General features: G+C 39.6%; 1 pseudogene; it reads left to right on the top strand.

Moving 5' to 3' along the window:
- Positions 1-2,996: 2,996 nt before the first annotated feature.
- Positions 2,997-3,358, top strand: LOC102928031 (DNA-directed RNA polymerase I subunit RPA12 pseudogene; annotated as a pseudogene).
- Positions 3,359-7,736: the final 4,378 nt, after the last annotated feature.

The following is a 7,736-nucleotide window of genomic DNA, read 5'->3' as shown; positions in this document are numbered from 1 at the left end:
CCTAAATATCTTTCTTTATATATAAGGCATGCCTTAATGAAGTGATTAAATGTTTTTAAATGTTTTTTAAAAAAGTATAACTCAAGCTGAAAGAATTAGCTAATAGCGTTTTTATCCTACTTGCGCTGAGCAATTTAAAAACTGTCTCTTAGTTTCTACAAAGAGAAATATTAATGTAGAGCAGACACACATACCTCCCCAGACAGAGACAATAAATACACACTGCTGTCAATTAACAATGTGTACACAGAAGTCTTAGATGAAGTTGCTTAAGGAAGGACAAAGTGTAATCTTAATCCTTCAGAATCCCAAGAGGATGGTGCCATAGGTAAAGAAATCGGCTTATCTCCATGGTTTTAGAGATGCAGAGAAATCCTCTTCACCAGGCGATCCTTAGAAAAGAGCAAGAATGTAGTTTCCTTATCACAAAGTACTAGTTTTAAATGATTCGCTCAATAGACACCTGCAAGTGATTTCCCGAGAGGGAAGGGGAGTCCCAGAAGAGCTACAGTTTCTGTTTGCAAAGGTCTTTTTTATCAAATCGAGAGCAAGCCTATCAGTCAAGACAATTGCTGAAGCTGGAACTGTACACACACAACAGACTTCAGTCCACGTTTGATGACGGCTTCGATCTGAATTTCGCAGTCTTAACTTCTGGTGTGAAAGTTTTAAGCGTGTGTTTTGTACCAGTATACAGATTGTGAAGATCACCCTTAAAGATTGCGCTGTCCTCTTAGGTCGGCCTGTCCTTCAATTGTTTGTCATTGTGTGTTTTTATTGTCAACTTGAAACAACCTTGAGTCACCTAGAAAGAGGGAGCCTCAACTAAAGAACTGACCAAATCAGATTGGCCTGTGGCCATATCTGTGAGGACAGGCAGGTGGGTCTGGGTTGTATACAAAGGGGAGTTGCCCATGACCATCAGGCAAACAAGCCAGTAAGCAGCTTTCCTCCACTGTTTCTGCTTCAGGCTCATGCTTATATTCCTGCCTAGGCTTCTTCTGAGGATGGACTGCAACCTGGAAGTGCAAGCCAAATTGAACCCTTTCCTCCCTAAATTGCTTTTGGTCAGAGTGTTTTCCTAGCAACAGAAAAGAAACTAAAATGCTAATTTGTCTTTGTGCTGCCTGGGATCAAAATTGCACCTCCTCAGCAAACTCATGAGACTTTGCCACCTTCCAACCCTTCACACAATCTTAGCAATCCCCTTCAGCTCCCACAGAGTATAATCATTTCATGCTATCTCAATTTCTTTCCAAAAAAAAAAAAAATACTTTACTTCAAATACCAATGGAAGTAATTGTTACAATATATAAAGGTGATATAATATATAATGTCCTTAGGGTATACAGAAGTTAAGAACTGATTACCCTAATTCTCATTCTTCATCTTCTACAAGAAGGTTATGTTGATTGGTCATGCTGCCACACTGTCTTTTTCTACTGGTATACAGCTAATTTACCACCAAAGATGCAAGGTAATTAATAATTTTTAAATATCTTGTCAGCAAATAATTAGAAAAAATGGTTATGTTTTGCTTCTGTCACAAAATGATTTGATTAGTAAATTTGCAAGCTGATGTTGGAGATGATTAATATTAGCTCCCAGGCCATCTCATTGCCCAATTTCAACAGCAAAGGAGTTTATAAATTGAAAAGTCAACATGATTCCTTTTGAAGTTTGGAGTTGGGTATCTAAGGTTCTAGGCATATCATGTTCTAGAGTCTTAGCCATTCATAAAGGAGATTTCACAGTTAATTCATTATTGTGATGTCAGTCAATGTCAAGTCTAGCTTCTTGGACAGAGACATAGAATTCTGGAAATTTTTTTCCCCACTATTTCCCAAACTTCAAGATGATGTGTTCTTATCCTTCATTTACACCTAAGGTCCTTTATAATAGACTCACAGTAATAATCTATTCATGTAGATAAATCAGGACAAGATTCTTCTTAAAGTGTCTCATGGTGTATGTTTATTGTGCAACTGAGTCTAGAAATGGCTAGTCCCTCTATATAAGTTCTTAGTCTTCCTAATGCTGTGACCCTTTAATATAGTTCCTCATGTTGTGGTGACCCCCCAACCATAAATTATTTTCATTGCAACTTCATAACTGTACTTTTGCTGCTGTTATGAATTGCAATGTAAATATCTGTGTTTTCTGATGGTCTTAGGTGACCCCTGTGAAAGGGTCCTTTGACCCTGAGAGGGTCATGACCTGCAGGTTGGGAACTGCTGCTCTATATGTTAAATGGACTTGAATCACTCTATTAAGCACTCAGCAGCATTTTTGCTGTACACAGGAAGCAATTATTTTGTATATTAGCCTTCACAAATGCCGTGCAAATCATAGCGTTATTAATGGCTGTCAAGAGAAGAAAACACAAAGGCTCAGCTTTGTCTAACCCACGAGCTGAGATAGCCAACTGTGGAACCAGTTAGAACCCAGCTCTCCTCGTTTAGATCCAAGGTCATCTACCACCATGTACCACACTATTGCAGACTTGCCAAAAGTTTGTCCTGAATTCACGTAAATTATACTGAGGAGAGCTGAGAAAGTAAAGTGCTGGTCACACAAACATGAGGATCTGAGTTCAGATCCCCAGAACCCACAAAGCCAGACACAATAGCATGTGAGACAGTAGAATACTCAGAAACTCAGCCCCTACACAGCCTGTTGTAGTCAGCAGTTAACAGTAAGAAGCCCTGGAAGAAACACGGTGGAAGAGGAGAATGAACACCCGAGATTGCCCTCTGATCTTTACACTACATTTGCAATATTCACAGTATATAATACTATCTTCAGTACATAACGAGTACTGTGACTCACATGCTTCCACATCCACACACAATAACACAGTCACAGAAATGTTTTAAAGATTCAGGCTAGGCGTCCCACCACACAAGGTTCCCCACAGGCTGAAGTTCCGGACACCTCATACTCCACTCATAGCTGTCAGAGGACCCAGTGGGTGGTGGACTCAGCTCTCATTCCCCATGGAGCTGGCCAGCGTCTGCTCCAACTTTCAATCAGACTTGGATTTCTGCCCAGATATCAGCTGGGTCCTGCCGCTGCCTGGAGATCAGGATATTGTCATCTACCCTCGCTGTGGCTTATCCACAAACTGCGAGATTTCGAAGGGAAAGTTGTGAAGACCTCAGTTGTGTTTCACAAACTGGGGGCAGCCATACCTACGTCTGTGAACGAGGGATCCGAATCCCAGGGACCAGTGACAGGCACTGCCCTTGATGTGGTCATGAGGGAATGGCATACCACACCAGACAGATGCGCTCAGCTGATGGACACTGTCTCTCCTATACCTGTATCAACTGCAAGTCAGGAAAAGGAAGATTCTTGACCTGTTTTTCTGGCAACTCAGCAACAGTACTCCTCCTCCTCTTGGAAGGTGAAGACATGGGTCCTTTCATGACTTATCCTTCCCTGCTGTGCCTTGTTCTCAGAACAAGATCTTCACCCCAGAGCACTCCTTCCCCCAGATGAATTTACTAAAGTTATATTTTATGAAAATAAAAAGATTCAGGCTATTAATACCTTAAAATAACTGATACTGAGATGCATACTAGTAAACTGTAAAAGCATAGATATTGAAATTTGGGGGTGAAATCCATGTTATTCAACTAGTGTTCACCAAAACCCACATTTCTACAATGTCTCCATTTTAAAAAAATTTTTTCAGTGAGCATTTGTGTGGTGATGAAATATTTTCAACATATAGAGAATATATTATCTTTAGTATATAGCTAGAAAATAATGGGTTTTTCATTTGTTAAAGTCTCAGCTTATATGTACAGAACACAACCCATTTTACATTATCAATTCTAAAGTCTACCAGACAACTTTTTAATGAAAAAATAGATTAATGATAAAAAAAATTGCTAGCATAGAAACATTTTCATATAATAAATTCAGCTTCAGCCATCATTATGCATATTTAACATATTTAAAGAATTTTGCCTTGTCTCTAAAATTATGTTTCATATAAATAACAGCATTTCTAAGATTCTACCAATGATGAATTATTTTAAAATTACCAAAAGGGGAAAATGACTAATTGTTAAAGAGACTTCTGTGACAGATGGTTTGCTATATCCAGTCACTGCATTTCTTTCCTGGGATTAATGATGTCAGCATAATTCTCATTATAAAACTGTATGTAAGTCACTGATTTCCCACATCTTCACTGGGATGTGAATGAGTGGTACATTTCTTAGGATACTGTGTTCCCCACATTGTTTGACTCTTAGGTGATCATTAACTAAATTAGCATTACAAGCCTTCCATTATCAGGTTGCATGCTTTTTTTTTTTTTTTTTTGCTTTGCATCCTATTTTTTTCATTCTTGGGTAATTTATGGTGTAGTCTAATTAGAATGCTTTATATTTTGAACATACTTCTCCTTTAAATGACATTTTGCATCATCTGGGTCACTCTTCCCCCATTTCTGAATACTGAAAAATTTTGTTTCTACATTGTCTTCCTTTAAGTCATTCCCCAGCCCCACTTTCCACCAGCATCCTAGTTGGAGAAAAAGAAAACTAGAAAACTAGCAAGACTAAATAGAGGGGTGCTGTGAGATGTTCTATATGCTGTGAATGTGTTGCTCTGATTGGTTGATAAATAAAATGCTGATTGGCCAGTAGCCAGGCAGGAAGTATAGGCAAGATAAACAGACAAGGAGACTTCTGGGAAGAGGAAGGCTGAGTGGGAGACGCCAGCCCACCATCCAGGGAACAGCATGCAATGGCACACAGGTAAAGCACGGAATATGTGGACATATAGATTAACAGAAATGGGCTGAGTTTAAATGTAAGAGCTAGTCAGTGGTAGGTCTGAGCTAATGGCCGAACAGTTTTAATTAATATAAGTTTCTGAGTGATTATTTTATAAACGTCTGCAGGATCCATGGGACTGGGCAGGACCAGAGAAAACTTCAGCTACAGAGGGGAAGTCTGAAAGCATTGTCTTGAGTTTTGAGATTTACCTATAGACATTCAGATAACATTGTATCAAACATACAACAGTTTTTCATTTCTCTTTATTTTACACCAGTCTGTTGAGTTCTGAGACTTACCAAGGTTTATAATCTACTCAGTTGCCCCGAGTTCCCTGGAACCTTTTCCAAACTCCCCCTTCCCGGTCTTCTCATGTGTAGTCCAAAGCCTTACAACTCTACCAACACTTTTAGTAATGGTGTAGTATGATCTCTTCTATTGAAGCTGTTAAGAATACATTGAAATTACTCTAGCAAAGGTCTTAGGATACAGACATTATTACTACCCTGATTTTATGCATGAAATAACTAGGACCAAGACAGTTAAACAAGTTGCCTAAGGCCACTCAACTAGATAAACCATGCTTGTTTGCCTGAAGATTCTGTCCTTTGAGCAAGCTCATTTGTATTTAGAATTCTAAATCCTCAGAGGCTGTGATGGTTGTGGTGGCTGTTCAGGAAACAGTGGCTTCTGGTGTCCAGTCTGTGCAGAACACTAGCTTTGACTATCTCCCAAACTTTACCCCAATCAGACTTGGTGTCAAGACCCAAGGGACTTACTGTACTTCTTCTTTTTTTTTTTTTAACTCTTTCTGTTCAATCTAAGTACAAAACAGCGACCTGAAAACACTGAAGAGAAAAACAAATTCAGCTAATTCAATATCTATTTGTTCTCTAAAAATGTTGAAAATCTATTAAAAACAAAACAAACAAATAAAACAAAATGGCTATGTTTTCCATAGAACTTCAATACACTTAGACAAATGATTCAACAACAAGCTTCTCACCATCAGACCATTTCACTCACCTTTCATAGTTTCAGAAATCCTATTGGATGCAGGGTATGGGCATCCATCAAAGAAAGCAGCTCTGGCCTCATTTCCTGTAATGCCAGCTTCACACATACACTACAGGGAGTTCCAGCAACACTGGACTATATATTTCAAAGTCATCAAGAAATGCAGAGAAGGGGAGCAGGAGTCCTAGGGACCATCACAAAGTAGGGCACCTATCTACTCCTGAGAGATGTAAAATATGGGTCAAGATGCTTAGTGCTTTAAATAAAAAATGAAAGTACTAAGTGAGTGAGAGCAGCTGTAAGGCTGCCCGCTGTTACTTCACCCTGAGGATTCAAGCGTGGATTATCGATTTGTTTATCCTTCAGGGTGCCATCTTGATACTTATCATGTTATTTAATAAATCCACTTCAGCCGGGCAGTGGTGGCGCACGCCTTTAATCCCAGCACTCGGGAGGCAGAGCCAGGCGGATCTCTGTGAGTTCGAGGCCAGCCTGGACTACCAAGTGAGTTCCAGGAAAAGGCGCAAAGCTACACAGAGAAACCCTGTCTCGAAAAACCAAAAAAATAAAAATAAAAATAAAATAAAAAATAAAAAAAAAATAAATAAATAAATCCACTTCAAGATAAATCTGTCAATTACATCCCAAAGATAATGGTTCATGTGTGCTCCTCAGAGTTCTTCAAGAGCTAAGCTCAGCCCCACTGTCCTCTAGGAGTTGAAGGTGTAGGACCCTCACATCTTGGCCTGTCAAAAGTTTTAGGTAAACATCTGAACGGTGGGAAGCTCTTTAGACTGCCATCACTGGGCCCTATGCTAATGTTTTAAGGATATAAATAATTCTCCTTCATAAATCTCACTGATTTTAATTTCTAGAAATCCAAAGAAACTGTCACATGAACTTATCATAAACACATACTTTGGGATTTTTGTGATGGTTTTAGAAATGACCATATATCTGTAAAACTGTCCTAAACACACAGAGAGACACTTCTGGTAGAGAGCATAAGTTCAGAATTAAAATGGAAGCCCTTTTACTTAAGAAGTGAAAATGTCGCAGGGTAGTCATGGCGCACGACTTTAATCCCAGTACCAGGAGGCAGAAGCAGGTGGATCTCTGAGTTCCAGGTCTGCCTAGTCTACAGAGTGAGTTTCAGGACAGCCAGGGCTACACAGAAAAACCCTGTCTCAAAAAACAAAAACAAAAAGGAAAAAAGAAGGAGGGGGGAGGAAGAAGAGGAGAGAAATGCCAAGAAAGCTTAATGGTATTGACATTACTTCTATGTGTTTATTTGTTTGTTTGTTATTTTTGTTTTGTTTTGTTTTTTGAGACAGGGTTTCTCTGTGAAACAGTCCTGGCTGTCCTAGAACACACTCTGTAGACCAGGTTGGCCTCCAGCTCTCAGAGATCTGCCTGCCTCTGCCTCTCTCGAGTGCTGGGATTAAAGGCATGCGTCACCACACCCAGCTGATTACTTCTATTTTTATCTCCAACAGCCAGCCTTAGTTTCTGCGTTCAACTGACTGATGAACTGCCATTGGGAAAAAAAAAATCTAAGAAATTTGCCCAAGATAGAATTGTATGTTGTTTCAAATTTGCTTCCTGAATCAATGATTTCAGGGCAGGACCTCACTAGACAAGTAGGCACCTCGAGGGCAGAGACTTGGAGATTTTTATTTTTCCCTCACAGCACCTAACATGCTGTAGAGCTTAAATGTTTGTCCGACAAAGAAGTTATAGAAATATGAAAGGAAAGAATGAAAGATTACTTGGTTTTTGAGAAAGATCGCTCACGAAGGAAAGCAGTTGTCTGCCAGTGCAGACGTAACTGAATATGACCCGGAACTTACTGCTTCTCTTCGTAGCCCAAGTTGAAAGCTGCAACTAACCTCAGCTTCCCAGGGCCTCATTGTCACCCTTCCCTGG

The sequence above is a fragment of the Peromyscus maniculatus genome, chromosome 14 (genome assembly GCF_049852395.1).
Source record: "Peromyscus maniculatus bairdii isolate BWxNUB_F1_BW_parent chromosome 14, HU_Pman_BW_mat_3.1, whole genome shotgun sequence".
Taxonomy (NCBI): domain Eukaryota; kingdom Metazoa; phylum Chordata; class Mammalia; order Rodentia; family Cricetidae; genus Peromyscus; species Peromyscus maniculatus.
The sequence above is the reverse complement of the archived record's forward strand: the minus strand, read 5'-3'. Positions and strand labels throughout refer to the sequence as shown.